Raw genomic sequence first — 19,660 nt, forward strand, 5'->3', positions numbered from 1 at the left:
TCTCTAATCTACAAATCCCCATTACTTCGGCCTCCCTAAATTTCAGTGTGTGTCTCTTATTCACTGAGTCCATCGTATTCTGCTTGGCTTCCCATTCCTGCATTGCCCTCTGAACTATGGATAACAGAGTATGTAGGGGACACTTTCATTTTTTCAGGTATCACAGCGCTCAGCTGCTTGGTGTCCAGTGTTTTAAAATTACAGCTTTCTATATCTGATCAGTTTTCTAGTTGAGTTCATTGGGAGAGCATGTCTCCTGCTAAGTTACTACGTCATGGTTGGTACCAAAAATCTTTTAAGGCATGAGTAGTTTGATGCCCAGGTGTGAAAACTGACTTTCCCTTGAATTAAAAACACTGTTGCTGGTAAACCTGTTTTGATTACAAAATGAAATTAATATTTGAGCAAATATGCACCATTTATTGTGTTTATAGACTTATTTTTGGTTATTGCCTGTTTAATTTTCCCCTTAATCTGGATTGATTTTAAAAGCTGTTTGCATATACAAACCTCTTTTCTTTCATACTGCATTATACTCAGGGTAGTAAGTTTTAAATTTCACTGGATACCTCTACCTCAGGGTAGAGGTATCCAGTGAAATTTGGTAAGTTCAAACATAAAGCAGAAATTTTCTTCATAATTAGGTTGAGGTTTTTTTTTTTTTTTATCAAGACTTGAGGAGATGCTTAGAATTTTAGGCCCTTAAGACTTGATACTGGGAATGTTAATACCATGTCAGGAGCACTTTGTTTCATTTTGCTTTCTAATTTGTTGGCATTCACTGATTAAGCACATAATTAACAAGCTAGTATAGCAAGAGAAGGCATTAGGGAGTGGTTTTTCTTGGGTCATTCAGGTCTTCAGTTATCATCAGCAATTGTATTAAGTGTTATCTATTTGCTTTGTAAAATGTAGTTGAGATATTTGAAAAGAGGAGTTTGAATCAGTCATTTCATTTAACCCTTCTTGTTAATATGGAAAATTGGAAGTTGTAGTAACTTGTTTCACAATATAAACTGTGATATTTGACATTCAACTATTATTGGAATGATAGTGTCTACACTGTTTTTATTTGTTTCAGATTACTTCTTTACAAGATGTATCCATGTGATTTTGTGATATTGTCTTGTGTAATTTCTAGCTCTGGTAATTATCATATAGAAACTTAAAACTTATTTTAAGAATAAGTTTGAGAAGTTGTCAGTGTTTATCATTTTTGTTCACAGCAAGCACTCACCTGTTGTCATGGTATCTCATGACATGAGTGGCTCAGTTGGTTTGCCATCTGCCTTTGGTTCAGGGCTCAGGTCATGTTCTCAGAGTCCTGGGATTGAGCTCCACCAGAGTTGGGCTCCCTGCTCAGCAAGGAGTCTGCTTCGTCCTCTCCTTCTTCCTCTCCCCCTGCTCGTACTCGCTCTCTCTCTCACAAATAAATATATAAAACCTTAAAAAAAAAAAAAAGTGAGCTGAACTGTGGTTGTGCATAACTGTTAAAAGCATGCCCGGGTTAGACAACTTTACTGACTTTGCTATGTGGCCTTGGTAGGTACCTTCTTAGTATTTCAGTTTCCTTTTGAGGATAATAATGAGATTATTGTTGGCTTGCCTTTGTTGCTGTTCCTAACTGCATATAAAGCAGTTAGGATATTGGTTAGCATGTGATAAATACTGCTGTTGCAGTTGCTGTTATTGTCATCATCTCATTAAGTCTTTCTCAAATCTTAATCCCATATGATAGTACTTACTTCCTTGCTTTCTCTCTCTCTCTCTCTTTTTTTTTATTAAGGACTTCATATAACTGCTGTATATTACATATTCCTCATTCATTGTGTGATGTAGGCTTCCCCAACTAGAATGCAAGCTCCGTGAGATCAGTCGTAGATGTAGAGATTTTTCACTAGAACCTAGAAAGGTGTCTGGAGTACATTGGATACTCAGTAAATATTTTCTGAATGGACTATATTGAATTCTATTCCAAATAGTAACTAGATATTGGGGATATAAAAATGCATGAAGTTCTTTCTCTAAAAAAAAACAAAGTATAGAATAGAAGAGGCTCATACTTAAACAAAACTTAGTATGATTTTACTGCCCCCCCCGCCACCTCCCAGAAGTGATTGTGATGGTAAGAGTATTCCTGAGGTTGCTGTCACAGAAGGTGCCGTAAAACTGGGGAAGATTGTTTAAGAGATGGGGGAACACTGTTTTCTAGCAGAGGTGAAAATTTGAACGGAATTACAGAGCTTGAAGTCCAGGTTAACAACAATGTAGGCTGATTAGAAATGGAGGGACTGGGTGACTCAGTTGGGTGTCTGACTTGATTTGGCTCAGGTCATGATCTCAGGGTTCTGCAGTTGGCCCAGGTTTGGTTCCATGCTTGGTGTGGAGCCTGCTTAGGAGTCTCTGTCTCCCTTTTCCTTTGCTAAACCCCCTCTCCCCAACCTGCTTGCTTATATGAATGCAAGCCGCTCCCTCTCAAAAAAAAAAAAAAGGTAGAGGGTCTAGCTGGGAGGTTGGTGGGGATCACGGAATCAGATTTGGGAGTAATAGCAATTGGAGATGCAGGTTGTCTAGCCCTTGCCTGGACAGAAGCAATGAGATTTGGAGATTTAATATATGAAATTTAATGATAACTGGATGTAGCACTAACATTTTAGTTCTGGTTTTATTTTGAAGGTAAGAGTATGTTTCATTATAGATTATTATAAAAGAATTTGATTTTTAAAATATTTCCTTTTAGAAATTGAGAACTATGTACAAAACACAAATTTCCAATAACAATTCATTATTTATTTATTTATTTTTAAGGATTTTGTTTATTTGTCAGAGAAAGAGTGAGAGAGAGAGAGACCACAAGAGTGTGCACATAAGCTGGGGAAGTAGCACACATAGGGAAAAGTAGGCTGGCTCCCTGCTGAGCAAGGAGCTGGATATGGGACTCAATCCTAGGATCCTAGAATCATGATCTGAGCCCAAGGCAGATGCTTAAACCGACTGAGCCAATCAGGTGCGGCTCAGATTTGTGTTTAATTGGTTATTTATTATGGGTCAAATTGCTAAACTTTAATTTGAGAACCCATAAAAAAACAGCTCCACTCTGAATTACTTGATTTTAGAAGTTGGTGATGAAACTTTTTAAGGAGCTTTTTGTCTTTTTTCATTTCAGTGTAATTAGATTAAAAGCTAAAATTGGCTTTTTAAAGCAAGCTCTTTTTAACCTTGCAAAAAAAAAAAAGCTTATTTGTATGTGTATATGTCTTAAAAGTTCAGGCTTTTAATATTTAATTTATTAATACAAAAAGAATATTTGGCAATTTGTATTTTTTCCCCTCTAGAGAAGGTGTTGATTTGAAATGGAAATAAAATTATAGTATCACAGTAATTAATATTGCTGAATCAGATTCTAAAGACTGGTATTTCTTTCCATGGAGAAATTACCATTTTTATTTGATGTAGCAGATTTACTTGGGAGTTGGTAGAGTTATCCAGTCATGCATTTCTAAATTATTGGATGAACAGCATCATAATTGGTCCTGGCCAATCTGGGTGAGCGAGGTGGGGACTGAGGGAAGGGGCTTTTACCATCTTTCCTTTATACCTAAATGCCTTACTGTTATTCAAAGCAAACTGGATTATTCTTTATGTACTGATCCTTGCTTAGTATTCACCAGTGTTCCTTTTTTAAATATGAATTATCGACATCAGTTTTATGTTCACTGTGGCAATCTTATGTTCATTATTTTCATTTCATTATTACCTTTAAAAGACAGTGAAAGCTACAAGCATACATGTATTTGAATACAAACATTTTACGACAACGCAGATCACTGACCCTCTGACAATTTTCTTTTATAAATGAGAACATAATACAGTGAATACTTCCAATTATTTTAGCAAAGCGCACATTCAGTAGGCTGTGTGTACAAGGTAAATATAAAGCATATCATGGGATCTAGAGTGTAGGACAATGGGACCTAGGAAACCCAATTTGTGAATCTAGGGAGTTATAGAATATTACTGAACATCTAAGTAATACTTAACTGAAAAAATAGGTTAGTGACATTAGAAATTCTCCATTGGCTAACATTATGTTTTTATTAGGCAAATACCACAAATGACTTAAAAATTTATTTTCCTATTTTTCAGCAAGTATTTGTGGAGCTATCTGCTGGGCATAGTGTTGAGAGTTGGAATTTATAATGACAAAACATATTTAGTTCAATTTTGGAGTTAAGAACACTTACCCATCTCATTTTTTTTTTTTCTTTAGGAATTGCATTTTGTGAAAAAGGAGCAAAGAAGAATTTTCTGCGAGGATCATATGAAGTGCACTTTCTTGCTGATATATCATTTCTAGTAAGATATTTTTCATTATGTTATGAAGTAGATAAACACAATGGAAATTATTTCCTTTCTTAAAATCAGACGGTCTTGTGAGCTTGAATAGTAGTCTTTTGGAGTTCATTTTGTGGCTTAATGTAGATTAATTAAGGGAATTTATAATGTCCATTTGAAGCGCATTCTGTTGTACACTGACAGTTTTTCATATATTTTATCCGATACCGCTGAGATAATCCTAACTTTTTCATTGTTCTCACTTCATCTTCCATATCATTTACCCTTATTTAAAAAAAGAAAAAAACCTGAAGTAGTCCATATTTTCTGTGACAATAAATAGAAGAAAGTGTGGATTTGAGGACTTGAGTTAGATACAAGCTGAGAAAGATGTTCAAATGAAAGATGAAGTGTACAAATATTTCCTGAAAATATCTTAGGAAGGGTCAAAGAAAAAAGTTAAGCAGAGTTAAGAGATTTTTTAAAAATGTAAACTTAACATTTGTAACTTGAATTTGCCTCCTTAAATCATAGGTGCATATTTGCAAAGCTTCTGAGTAGGGTGTTTGACTTACAAACTTACAGTGGTCTAGGTTCATGGTTCCAGATTGTAAGATGTATAGTGCTCTTCAAAAGTTTTCATGGGGGCGCCCATGTGGCTCAGTGGGTTAAAGCCTCTGCCTTCGGCTCAGGTCATGATCTCAGGGTCCTGGGATCGAGCCCCACATGGGGCTCTCTGCTCAGCAGGGAGCCTGCCCCCACCCCTGCCTGCCTCTCTGCCTACTTGTGATCTCTGTCTATCAAATAATAAAAAAATAAAGTTTTTGTGACTGAAACTTTATCTGAATTCCTTCTTTATTCAAAATGGAAAAGAAGTTAGTTACATTAATACCAGAACATTTTGAAATAATAAAATTTTGAAAAATGTTAGTAGGGGATAGTTTTTGATGTGTTTTAACATTAACATTTTAAATAAATATTAGACCTCATTGATGTGCCTGATGATTATCTCAGTAAGAAAAGGGAGTGGTATTTGACATTTATTTTTTTGTACTTGTTTTAAGAACAGTTTTATTTAACATAAAATGTAAAATTTTGGGGGTATTAAGTGGTATTAAAACCTTATGACTTATAAAATGAATTCTTTGTTAAAGTACTTTATTGTGATACCAGTTTCTTTTTAAAAAAATTTTATTTTTAAATTTTTATTTCATTTTTTTGAGAGAGAGAGGGATGGGGAGAGGTAGAGAGGGAGGGAGGGGAGGGGGAAGGCCAGAGGTAGAGGGAGAGAGAGAATCTTAAGTAGGTTCCATGCCCAGTGCAGAGCCCAATGTGAGGCACTATCTCACAACCTTGAGATCATGATCTGAGCTGAATAAGAGTCAGACGCTTAACAGACTGAGCCAGTCAGGCACCCCATGATACCAGTTTCTTATGTTTATATATTTTTCTTTTAAAACTTTGACAGAGGAAGCGTCCATTTTATGATATCTTTCAGTTTGGGGAAGTAGGAGAAAAGGCATAATTTTTCAATTGAAGCAAAGTATCCTTCAGGCCAGAACTTGTATACACACAGGCAGGATGGGAAAAATAGAGTCTAATTCCCATTTTTATTTTTTAATTTTTTAAATATTTATTTATTTGACAGGCAGAGATCACAAGTAGGCAGAGAGGCAGGCAGAGAGGGGGGAAGCGGGCTCCCCACTGAGCAGAAAGCCTGATGCAGGGCTCTATCCCAAGACCCCATCATGACCTGGGCCAAAGGCAGAGGCTTTAACCCACTGAGCCACCCAGGTGCCCCTTTAATTCCCATTTTTAAATATAAACCTTGATTAGTGTTGTGTAAATCTTTGAATATTTGTTTTTTCTTTATATCTTATTTACATTTCTTTTGTCCACTAACTGTTTGAAACTAAGTGATTTGAGTTCTGAAAGAACTATAGGAATTTTAGCCATCTCGATGTCCATAATTCAGAACTCTGCACCTTCTGTGAACCTCAGGGATGGCTGTGGGCATAACTTCAGCTGTTATATTTTGGGATCTGTTTAAACTTAATGAAATCCTTTATGATGTTTCTTCCACTAGGCTCTACATCTATGGATGTATACAGTGTCTTATTCTTCATGGCAGGCTTCTATGGCTCTGAGAGTTGTACTTGAGTTAATAAGTACTTGCTTAGGAGTTACTCTGAGTAATGCTTTCCTTTTGAACAGATTCATGTGCTAAAGAGCTTCAGATTAGTTTTCCCTATAACTGTCCTAATTTGGGGTAGGGTGGAAATTGGGGAGGCTGGTACAGAGATTGGGCAAATTTTTTTTCTACCTTTTTTCCTCTCCCTTGTGTCTTGGAACTGCATTGGGCTCTTGTATTTTAGGTCTGTGATCCACTTTTGAGTTAATTCTTGTTATGGTATGAAGTAAGGGATAAGATTTATTTCTCTGCTATAAAAATCAAGTTTTTCCAGAAGCAATTTTGAAAAGATTGTATTTTTCCCTGTTGAATTACCTTGGTAACTTTGTTGAAAGTCAACTGACCATTATATATGGAGGTCTTTTTTTTAGGACCTTTTCATTTTATTGATCTGTATATCTATTTATGGAAATATTGTACTGTTTTGATTACTGTAGATTTGTAGTAAGTCTTAAAATCAGGTAGTGTACATCCTCTACCCTTGTTTTTGTTTTTTTTTTTTTCCAGCATAACAGTATTCCTTGTTTTTTGTACCACACCCAGTGCTCCATGCAATCCGTGCCCTCTCTAATACCCACCACCTGGTTCCCCCAACCTCCCACCCCTCGCCCCTTCAAAACCCTCAGATTGTTTTTCAGAGTCCATAGTCTCTCATGGTTCACCTCCCCTTCCAATTTCCCCCAACTCCCTTCTCCTCTCTAACTCCCCTTCTCCTCCATGCTATTTGTTAATGCTCCATAAATAAGTGAAACCATATGATAATTGACTCTCTCTGCTTGATTTATTTCACTCAGCATAATCTCTTCCAGTCCCGTCCATGTTGCTACAAAAGTTGGGTATTCATCCTTTCTGATGGAGGCATAATACTCCATAGTGTATAGGGACCACATCTTCCTTCTCCATTTGTCACCCTTGTTTTTCTGTTTCCCAGAGTTGTTTTTGTACTCTGCATCCTTTCCATATCTTTCCGTGTATTTTAGAATCAGCTTGTCAGTTTTTACAAAGAGGTCAATGAGATTTCAGTTGTGAATGCTTTTATCCTAGAGGCTACACTGGGGAGAATTGACCTGTGAAGAATGTTGAATCTTCTTGGTACCTCTCTCTGTTTAAGTTGTGTTTAGCTTTTCTTGGAGTTGTGTTTTCAACGTAAGCATATTACATCTATTTTGTTATGTTGATCTTTTAAATTTTTATGTTATGTTAAGTGGTAATGTAAAAAAAATAAGGTTTTGTATGCGGACTTATAATTGATTTTTTATTAGACTTTGTAATTTGTGATTCTGCCAAGCTCATTATTAGTTGTAGTAACATTTTTAAAAAAAGATTTGTTTATTTTAGAGAGAGAGTGAGACAGAAAGAGGGCACTGGTGGGAGAGGCAGGGGGGAAAAAGGGAGAGACTCTGTAGGGAGCCAGACACTGGGCTCCATCTCATCCTGAAATCATGACCTGAGCCAAAACCAAGAATTAGATGCTTAACCAACTGCACCATCCAGGCTCCCTGTTCTAGGGATATTTTTTTATAGTCCTTAAGATGTTCTGTGTAGACTTTCGTCTTGTCTGTGAATAAAGACTCCCTTAAATTTTTTGTCCCTTTATTTTTTTGCTTGCTTTATTGCACTGCCTAGTAGTCCTAGTGCAATGTGGAAGTGGTAAGCTGACATTCTTGCCTTACTCCTGATGTTCGGTCAAGTACATTCAGTTTTTCACCACTAAGTATGATGTTAACTACAGATTTTTAACAGATACCCTTTGTGTGAGATTAAGCTCTCTTTTATTCATAGCTTGTTGAGAATTTTTTTTCTTGTCGTGAATGAGTATTGAAATTTTATCAGTTTTTCCACACTATTGAGATGATCATGGGTGAGATGATCATCTTTTTTTTCTCTCTTACCTGTTAATGTAGTTAATTACATTGATTTTTTTTAATATCAAACTAAGAAGTCTTGCATTTCCACTTAGATAATCTCCACTTGTTACATTTATATATTGCTGGATTAATCTGCTAAATTTTAGTTAACTTTTTTTCATCTGTGCTCTTAGTAGATACTGGTTTGTAGTTTTTTCTTTTTTGTAATGTTTTGTCTGCGTCTTGTATTTGGATAAGAGTGAGTTGAAAAGATGTCCTCTTCTGGAAAAGTTGCCATGCATTTGGTGTTACTGCTTCTTTAATTGTTTGGTAGAATTCAATAATGAAGACCTCTGGTTTTGGAGTTTCTTTGTGGGAAGGTTTTACTTATTTATTTATTTTTAAAGATTTTATTTATTTGACATAGGGAGAAAGAATGAATGGGGGGGAGTGGCAGGTAGGGGGAAAGCAGGCTTCCGTCTGAGCAATGCGCCTGATATGGGACTTGATCCCAGAACCCTGGGATCATGACCTGAGCCAAAGGACTGAGCCACCCAGGCATCTTTTAGAAGATTTTAAACTATGAACTCAATTTCTTTGATTTGGGCTATTCAGATTATAGTAATTCTTGAATAAAGTTTCAGTTGTTTGTGTCTTTCAAGTGAATTTGTCCATTTCAGGTGAATTGCCTTATTTATTAGCATAAGGTTGCATATTGTAATTCCTTACTCTTTTTAATGTTTGAAGGATTTATAGTGATATCCACTCCTTTGTTCTGGTATTAGAGATTTTCCTTCTTTTTCTAAAGGAGCAATTATTAGCTAAAATTTTCCTTTTTCTGCATTTTACAAAGTTTGTTTTGTGTTCATTTACACAGAGTTCAAAGAATTCTTAAATTCCTTTGTGATTTTTTTTGGATCTACTTAATTGTCAAATATTTGGTTAATTTTTTAGATATGTTTCTCTCTTAAGATTTTATGTATTTGACAGAGAGTAAGAGTGTACACAGGCAGGGGGAGAGGGAGAAGTAGGCTTTCCACAGAGCAGAAAGCCTGTCCTGGGGCTTGATCCCAGGATCCTGGGATCTTGACTTGAGCCAAAGGCAGATAGACGCTTGACCAGCTGAACCATCCAGGTGCCATTTCTTTGTTTTTAATTTAATTATGTTGTGGTCCAAGAACATATTTTATGTATTATAAAGTGCAGAATGTTTTCTGTGTTAGTGAATGTTTTGTGTGTATTTAAGAAGAATGTGTATTGTGCTCTTGCAGAGTAGAACTTTCTAAAAATGTTAATTGGGCCAAATTGGTTGATTGTTTTTTTTTTCAAAATTTATCCCTCTGATTTTCTTTCAGTAATTGCGAGAGAGGAGTAAGAAATCTTGAGCTTTAATTGTGGACTTGTCTGTTTTTCCTTTCACTTCTTGGTTCATGTATTTTGAAGCTCTAATATTAGTTGCATGCATGTTTAATTTTTTTCCTATATTCTTAATGAATTCTGTATCTTGATGTCCCACTTTGTCTTTGGTAATATGTTGCGAAATCTTTTCTGAAATAACTTGCATAGTTTCTGATATAAAGACTGCTGTTTTTCTTATTCTAATTTTTCAATTTTGTTGACTGGTCTAAGACTTTTTCAATGATTGTGCTTTAGTCATTTGATTATGATATGCCTTAAATCCTTCTTAGGTTTTCTTGAGTTTTTGTCCCCCCCGCCAATTTGGGAAAATATTGGCACTGTTTCTTCAAATATCACATCTCAGGGTTGGGTTTTTTGTTTGTTTTTTTGAAGTGGAGGAGAGAATTTCATACATTTGATATTGTCTCAGCACTTGTACTTTGTATTTTTTTTCCTCTTTTTTTCTTTTTGGATCATTGATAGCCATGTTTCGAGGTTCTAATCTTTTTTTCCCTGCAATATGTTATCTGTTCTTAATCTCATTCAGTGTGTTTATTTCTGATAATTATTTTTTATCTGTAGAAGTTTTATTTCTTCCATTTCTCTTTTGATCATGTTATTGTTTTCCTTTACCTGTTTTAACATTTAGAGCTTATTTATAATCATTGTTTTAATGCCCTCGTCTGTTAATTCCTTTAACTTTATCATTCCTGAGTTTATACTGACTGACTTTTCTCCATATGGGGCCCATTTCCTGTTTCTTTTCATTTTCTATAATTTTTGTTTGGATGCTGGACATTGTGGTGTTAAGATTGTTGAGCAAAGAAATTTTTTGCATTATTTTACATAGAGGAGAGCTTTGTTTTTGTATTCATGTAAGTTACTAGGCATCAGCTGAATCCCTCTGAGGTGTTTTTGTTTTTAAAGCTTTGTTGGTATTGGTCCAGAACATTCTTTATAGAGTTAATTTAGTTGCCCATTAAGGTTATATCTTTCTCAGTGTTACAGTCTATGCCCATTTGAGGCTTATTCTCGATGTTACTCTTAACCAATATTATAAAATTTTCATTAGTTCATCTGTTTTCGTTTTGTGTTTTGAAGGAAATTTTTTGCCTCAGGAATAACTTTGGTATTCTTGCAAGAAAAGATCAAAGCGGAAGGATTTTCTTTACTCATAACTTATAAATCTGTAATAATTACTTTCATGAAATAATGCCACAAGGATAAACAAAAGAAATAAAGAGCCTGGAAGAGGGCCAGTGTATATGTACATGGATGTATGCTTTTTGACAACACTGACACTATAGAGTAGTAGGAAAAGAACTATTTAACAGATGATGCTAGAACAATTGGTGATCCATACAGAAAAAAATTACCCATCTTCCATACCACTGGCAAAAATCAAGTTAAGATTGATTTGTACATCTCAGTGTGAAAGACTAAACTTTAAAAGTTTAGAAGTTAGTATAGGGAGAATATGTTCATGATCTTCTGGCAGGCAAATTTTTTTTTTTTTTTTTTTTTTTTAAAGATTTTATTTATTTATTTGACAGAGATCATAAGTAGGCAGATGTAGGCAGAGAGAGAGGGAGAAGCAGGCTCCCCGTTGAGCAGAGAGCGCGATGCGGGGCTCAATCCCAGGATTCTGGGATCATGTCCTGAGCTGAAGACAGAGGCTCTAAACCACTGAGCCACCCAGGTGCCCCAGGCAAAGATTTCTTTAAAAGAAGTAAAAATTACTAATATAAATAAAACAATTGATACATTTTATTACCTTACAATTAAGAAATTTTATTCTTGCCAAATTACCAATAGGAGAATTGTGAGGCAAACCAGAGTGGAAGAACATACTTGCAATACATATAACAGACAAAAAGCATGTATTAGAATATTCAAAGCACTTTTACAAATCAGTATGACAGAGACAATAGAAAAATGACAAGAGTCATGAAAAGACGCTTCATAAAAGAAATCCAGATATGCAGGAAACATGGGAAAAATGTGTTTAACCTCATTAGTAATATGAGAAATATAAATTAAAACTGAAGGGGCTTCATCATAAACCACCGGAGTGGCTAAAATTAAAAAAGAGTACGCGTTTTGGAGAGGATGTTAAGTTATGGAAACTCATTAAACACTGCTGGTGGGAATGTATATTATTACAAACAGTTTAGGAAACACTTTAATATTTGCATACCCTCTGACCCAGTAATTTCTTTCTAGGGGTATATCCGTGTGAGCATGTACACTAATAGATTTGTTAATAACCTGGAGGCAGGGGTATTTATAATAGCTTCATACTCATTACATTGTTCATCAGCAGTTGACTGAATAAGTAAAATTGTGATCTATTCATATAACACAATACTTTTAAAAAATAAAAGTGAATGAAGTACAGCTACATGCTGCACAGGTGAAATTTGCAGATACATTTCTCAAGAGAAGCGAGGAACAAAGAATTCATAGTTTGTGATTCCATTTTTGTAAAATAAAATCAAAACACACAAAAATATAGCAAGTGTATATATATATTTATGTTTATGAACAATTATATGTTAACACCAAAAATGCCAATTCCTAATTCCATTGCATGCCTGTCCACATTTCTAAACTTCTTTCCACATTCATTAAGAAATTTTCTGATTCTGAGTATAGTGGTATACTTTATAACCATATTCATCTTTATAAATAAAGATAAAACAGCATTTATGTACAGGTTTGATTTAGGTGATAGAAGATTTAAAGTTTTTAATATAGCTAGTATTTGAAAAATAGCATAGAGAATTGGTATGGTTTCTAGTAATGATAATTAATCTCTGTACAACATATAATTATTGGCAAAGCAGTTTTTCCAGAAATCATTATGACAGCCCAAAAAGTACTTGGAATATCTGCATTTTACAAATGAAGGGAATGTTAATATGGAGAGTAAGTTGGTGGTGATTGAAAGACTAGAACTTCATTTTCATTCCCTCACCTTGCCTTAACTGTGTCCTTTATTTCTCTTGCATGTCCTGTTTGAAGACAGGACATTGCTCTTAAGTGGGTGTAATTAATCTGGGAATGACTGGTTATGTGTGGATGGGCTTTAATCTTAATAAGGGCACTTTACAAAGTCTCCTTTCTAATAGTGATTTTAATAATATTGTGCCTAAATGTAAGGAGCCGAGGATGCCTTCTGGTATTCTCATAATTTTCCGTAAGAGTTTGAGCTATATTCTTGCTCCACTTTGTAGAATTGAGTGAGGTAGTAAGGAAGTGAGTCATTGAAAATCATATGACAGTTCATTGGTATATCTAGAAGTAAAACAAATTTTATAGACTGGTCATTCTGATAAAAATTTTTTGAGGTTACAGTATCTTTTTTGTTAGTATTTGGATTATTTTCTTGATTGATAATTTTAAAATAATAGTATTTCTTGCTTTAAGGAAGCACAGTCTCACAATTTAGAAAATCTTTAATGCCCTGTACAATGGAATGAAGAGAGTGATACTAATTAAAAAAATTACTTCCAGTTTCCATCACTTAATTTCTGTAGCAAAGTTAAGATGCTTAAGTGACCAGTATTTGTAATTAATACACAATTTTTAGCACTTCATTACATGTTGTGTAAAACAAGGTCTGTATTTCTCTAATAGGAATAGAGCCTACTGGGAATAGACTCTTTAATATTTTATTCCTAAGCTTCTCAAATTTTTTTAGCATTTTGCTTTAAAATCTCTCTCACCCAAAAGCATAGGGTCAAAGCATATAGAAATATATAACCTGTTATTAATCAAAGAAATCCAAATTAAGAAAGATGCCATACTTAAATCACTCTTAAGATTTTTACATGACTTCTCTCCTCCCCCAACCTATTTATTATTTATTCTGTTGATGATTTTATCTAAAACATTCTGAATAAACACATAGTAAGAAGTGATATTGTGGTGTTATGATTTCAGGTAGGGACACCAATATCCTATATTTTAGTTGTCTTAACTTTCTAACAAGTAGTGAGTTATTTGGAGGTGTCACAGCCAGGCCACAGCTAATTTTTACAAAACTCATAAAAGGCTCATCTCCCAATTTTTGGTGGATGCTGCCTTCTGTGAGCATTCAGTGCTTAGAAAGCAGAGAACAAGTTGGATTTCAGTCCCCATTTGCTCTCTCTTGGCCACTCACTCATGTGCAAGGTACAACCTCTGCACTGTTCATAGTGGCCTTGAGTCATAATGATTTCTTGCCTTTCTTTTGGTAGGTTTATAGCATTAGAATTTGCAGATCAGAGTATGTCCTAGTACCCACAGGGTTCTTCAAACAATTTCTTTTCTAGTTGGTCAGGGATTATTTTCTCAATGTGGTCTGTACTTTTGTTGATCTTATTTCTTCAATGAGATGTTAGTGTTTTGAATTTTACCTAAAATTTATAACAATATAAATCAGAACTTTATAAAATTAGGTGTTAATGTTTGTAGGTTACATTCTGCCTTTATGAAAGTTATATACTATGACATAGCTGCATTTTCAAGTGATGACCGTGAATGTATTAGCTCTATATTTGAACTAAAGTTTGTTTTCATTGTTGAATCATTTCTTTAAATAGTGACTAATGGCCATTACTGTGTTCATACAACATATCATTGTATTTTTAAAATGTGTAATTAGATACAACATGTACAATTCTGGCTGAAATGGAATGCTTTAGTCATTTTCCATAAAACAGTAGTTTAATGATAGTCTTAAATTAATTTAGAATTTGAATTTTTGCCTGGATTTAATTGTTTGTAAGCTGTATGAAAACATCCTATTTTAAAGGGAACGAAGGAGAATGTTCTTCCAGTAAAAGTAACTGAAAGAGATAATTCCATAAAGTCAAAAACCTCTGGTTGTATTAAAAATTAACAGTAAGGTGGTTTCCCCCAAGGTTGTCTGATAAACTTATTGTACAGTATGAGTGATTTTTTGTTTGTATATTTTGTAAGGGAATATATATAGGGCATTGTGTGTGTGTGTGTGTATGTATGTGGGTGTAATATAGTTGCATTGGTCAATACTGACATTGGGATTAAAATTATTAGACAGTGCTTGATTCTGATTTTTCAGAAAGCTCTTTTAGCAAAGTGGGTAGCCAATAGCATTTCTTGCTTGCTTAGGTCAGTTTTTTTTCCCTGTTTTTCTTAGATCGTAATTCAAGGATCCATGGCATTTATACTTAAATACAGTTAACTTTTCTAGTTTCTTTTTTGTATCATTGAAAGTTCTTTTTTTTTTTTTTAAGATTTTTATTTATTTATTTGACAGACATATTGAGAGAGGGAACACAAGCGGGGGGGTATTGGGAGAGGGAGAAGTAGGCTTCCCACTGAGCAGGGAGCCCGATATGGAGCTCGATCCCAGGACCCTGGGATCATGACCTGAGCTGAAGGCAGATACTTAATGCCTGAGCCACCCAGGTGCCCCTATCATTGAAAGTTCTTGAAATCAAGAATGATGTAGAATGTTAGCAGTGAAATCTGTAAATGAAATTAAACAGTTCTATTAATAATAGCATCAAAAGAATAAAGCACTTAAAAGAAATGCAACATCTGTACACCAAAAACACAAAATATCATTGAAAGAAATTAAAGAAGACCTAAATAAATGCAAAGACAGATTACTCTGTTTATGGATTGGAAGACTTAATATTATTAAGATTGCAGTACTCCCCAAACAGATTCAATTACATAGAGTTACCATATGACCCATAAGTTCTGCTCTGAGCTGTATATTCAAGAGAATTGAAAACATGTAACACACACACACACACACGTTCAAAGCATTATTCGTAAGAGTGGAAACAACTCAAATTTCCATCTGCTGTTGAATGGGTAAACGAAATGTGGTATTTCCATAAAATAAAATATTATTCAGCCAAAAAAGGAGCAAGGTACTGATAATACTTAACACAGATGAACTTTGAAAACATAGTGCTGAGTGAAAGAAGACAAAAAAGGCTTCATATTGTATGATTCCATTTGTTTGAAATATCTCAAATAGGCAAATCATAGAGACAGAAAGTAAATGCTCGGAGTTGTGGAGAGGGAGGAATGAGGAATGATAGTTAATTGGTATTGAATTTCTTTTGGGGATGACAAAGATATCCTAGAATTAAGATAGTGGGGATGGTTGTACAACTTTGTGAATATATTAAGACAAATAAACTCTGAATTGTATCCTTTAAAAGGTGAGTTTTATGACATGTGAATTATACCTCAGTTTTTAAAAAATCACATAGAAATGAAAAGAGTGGCCTACTTCTGATCAAATTTATTATCAAACCAGGATGTTTTTGAGAGTGAGGGGTATCACAATAATTATAATTAAATTATAATTATATAAGCTATAATTAAGTAACCTGCAAGATACACATAAAGCCAGCTGTCCCAGTTAAACCAGTATGTATGTTTTCCCTGCTTTTTGGTTTGTGTAAACTTTTTCCCCATCATTGATGAAATAAGAATATAAAACTCTTCTAATATCCTTCTTTATCAAATGAGGGGAAAAAGAAAAAGATTAAGAAAGCCATGTAATTCAAAAAAGTGGGAGAGAAGGTATTTCTTAATGAAAATGAGTATTTATGTGTGTGTTAAGTGCAGTGTGTAAATCTAATAGTTTACTCCTTTATGTGATTTTGTCACTTCACTCTCCATATATAGCCAATCAGTGTTTGAATGAATAAGGAGTTTTGTGTTGTAATATAATAAAACATCTTCTCTGAACTAGAGATGTGTTTCATAATAATCTGTGGAGCTTTTAAAAATTATTCTAGCTTGGGCATTAATCTCAATTATGATTTGATAGTTTTATTGTGGGGTTAGGGTAAGTTCATGCATGCAAAATATGTTTTAGCTCTCCAGTTGAATCTAGTATTCATTCAATTGAGAACTGGTACATTAAATCAATGAGTTTTATTACTCCATTATTAAAATCTATAGTTATTATTGTTTTGTGCACAAATAGTAAGCAGAGGTAGCAACAGAGAATCTCATTCTAACTACACTCACCTACCGTCCCCTTTCTTCCTGGACCAGCCCTGTGTGTTGGTAATGCAGAAATTGTGATTCTTTTAATTCTCCCAAGCATTGAGATGCTTGGATATCTTATTTATTATTATTTTATATTATTTATATTATAAATATATTTATATTATTTTATATTATATCTTTGGTAGGAGGGGAAGGGTATTACCATCACTGTACAGAACAGGAGGGGTTGAGAGAGAGAGGCCTTTTAGAGGGTCAGAACTCTCTAAGTTAGCTGAGAACTGCTCATGGCCTTTGTATTTTGACAGCCCATTGTAATGGCAAGTAAATTGCTCTCTGTTGTTGGAACTGGGAAAGGACACAGTGCAACCTGTGGTTCTTTCACATCTCTAGTTTCTCTCGTGCAGCCATGCACAGTTCAGAAATTCCCCTAACGCTGCTACTGAAAAGTAGCGTAGACTCATGACATTGGAGTTGCATGGTTCCTCAAAGATTTGTAATTCACCTTATTTAATGAGGGATTATGACCATCCAGCTGTGTCCCTATGACATTTTTGACTGAGAGCCTTTTTTTAGGCTGCCTAAATAGTAACCATGGTGATTCTGTATTGTTGTACCATACATGACATTAGAGCCAGAATTTCAACTCTCTCTCCTCCTGTGACTTCGCAAGAGTACTTGACATTTTGGCACCTAGTTGCTTCATCTAGGAAATAGAACAAATGATAGCTGCCCCACAGAATTATTGTGGCTACTGAATGAATACAGCATACGTTAAAGTCTAACATAGCTACGCGTACTTGTAGATATTAGGGAAGTGGGTAAGTGACCTTTCCTTCTGCAATTTCAATGCACAGCTGACTGACCTCAGAAGATGAGAGTTTTCATAGCCTGGGGCCTGAAATTTTTCTATATGTCGATTTATTGCATTCATTCATTAACTGTGCATCTGCTTATTGAGCATCTGTTTTGGGCTAGCACTGTGGTAGCTGCTGGAGTTATGGGACAAATAGAACATACTTGGTTTTCTCCCTCACTGAGCTTACAGTTTGGTTGGAGAAAAAATATTAAATATTGCATAAGTAGTTAATTACAGTTGTGGTAAGTGTCATAAAAGAGAAGTATAATGTCCTTTGAAAGCGTATTAGAAGGAGCCCTAATACAGTTTGGGTAAAGTTAGGGAATATTTTGGACAAAATAATGCTAATACTGAGACATAATGGATCTATGGAACTTGTAGTGAGGGGAACTGCTTGGGATGAGACCTCGCAGGAGATAGTGAGCCTGTGGGTAGTATGTGTGAAGTCCCTGCACCAGAGAGGATTTAGGAATTGTGTTAAGTACAGAAAAGCCTATGCCCATAAGCTTACTGGGTAACCGGAAGAGTGGCAAAGAGTGAGGATGGTGGATAGAGGTGGGGGCAAGATTAGACAGGGTTCTCTAGGCCATGTTTATAGGGTTTGGACTTAAAGAACGTGGCAGCTGACATTTGCATTTTAAAATCACTCTAATGAAAATGGGGAAATTGGATTGGAGAGGAGTAAGAATGTCTGCTGAGACCAGTTAGCAGGCTATTGCAAAGCCTAGGCTAGAGGTGGCAGTAGCTGTTTCTGGAAGTAGAGTACTGTGCTATGACTGGAAATGGGAGTTGGAGAAAGGTCTTATAATGGCTTTGATCTTGTAGGCCATTTAGTCTGTGGAGATTTTATAAATGGGAATGAGTTCAAGACTTTCACCTTGCCAGTACTTGTTAGTGCCTGTTAAAAATCAGTGAAAGACAAGCTTAGTATTAACAGTCTAGCTCCTTCTTCAGGATCTGACTTTGGAATATGTACTCTTTTTTTCTTTCTCTCAGTAAGCCCTTTGCAGAAGGACTTAACACATTCTAAAAACGAAAAACAAAAGCAACCAAAAATCACCTATTAGCTACCTTTATTTTTGTGCTATCATTTGATGTGGAATGTCTTGGGTACCGAATGCTTGCTTATAAAGTAATGCTATATTCAGGTTTCTTTTGGTGAGTGGATTGGATAAACTATTGAGAGCTGTGGCTATAGGATTTCTTATTACAGTGATGAAAAAAAATTGTCTCACTATGCCAGTAGAACCTTTCTGAAACACAACTAAAGTTTGATTAGTTTGGTTGGGTGTGAGAATTTTGAAGCGGTCTTAAAAGGTTCTTTTGAATTTTAAGAACCAGTGAGTAGCTAAATCATCAAGCTTACTGTTCTACTATTTCCTGCTTCATCTTTGTTATAGTCATTTGTTAATTTGCCTTTTATTTTGCATATGATTAGGATCTGTGTATATTACAAGAATTGACTGCTCCTTTTTGAATGCTGGGTTCTATCATCTAACACTGCTATTGTTGAGCAATTATTATTATTTTTTTTTTAGTTTGTGAACTTTATTGAGGAATCATTGAGAAATACAGTTGTATTTATTTAAAGTCTACAATGTAATAACTTGATATACATATACATTATAGAATAATTACAAAGATTAAGACAATTAACACAGCATCATCTCAAATAATTAACACAGTTAACTCCTGATTATGTGTGTGTGTATGGTGAGAATGCTTAAGATTTGTCTCAGTGACTTTTTTTTGTTTGTTTAGCAATTTTTAATTGAGGGCTTAGTTCACACATCATTACTTGTAAAGACTGGTGTACAGGCTGCCTTTAGGATATCAGAAATAGCTTTCATTAGAACTACATAGAAAACTTTCATTTTTAAGTTTGTATATATATTTTGTCTGTTTATTTACAGACCTTTTCTGTATCATCTGATATTTTGACTTAGAAGATTTTGGTCTTACAAACATTTTTCTTTCTTAATGTCTAGAATAAAAATTATAAAGTGATAAGAAAAGAATATGATC

General features: G+C 34.7%; 1 protein-coding gene across 12 annotated transcripts in view; it reads left to right on the top strand.

Annotated features, from left to right (window-relative positions):
- Positions 1-19,660, top strand: part of MEF2A (myocyte enhancer factor 2A) — a 156,851-nt gene that overhangs the window by 27,630 nt on the left and 109,561 nt on the right. For 11 of the 12 annotated variants that reach the window (XM_032342182.1, XM_032342189.1, XM_032342190.1 and 8 more), the window contains exon 2: positions 4,271-4,356. The exons of the other annotated variant lie outside the window; for it this stretch is intronic. The gene's annotated coding sequence lies outside the window, so the exon portion shown is untranslated. The remainder of the gene's footprint in view (positions 1-4,270; positions 4,357-19,660) is intronic. 12 annotated transcript variants of the gene reach the window in all.

Source organism: Mustela erminea, chromosome 5 (genome assembly GCF_009829155.1).
Source record: "Mustela erminea isolate mMusErm1 chromosome 5, mMusErm1.Pri, whole genome shotgun sequence".
NCBI lineage: Eukaryota > Metazoa > Chordata > Mammalia > Carnivora > Mustelidae > Mustela > Mustela erminea.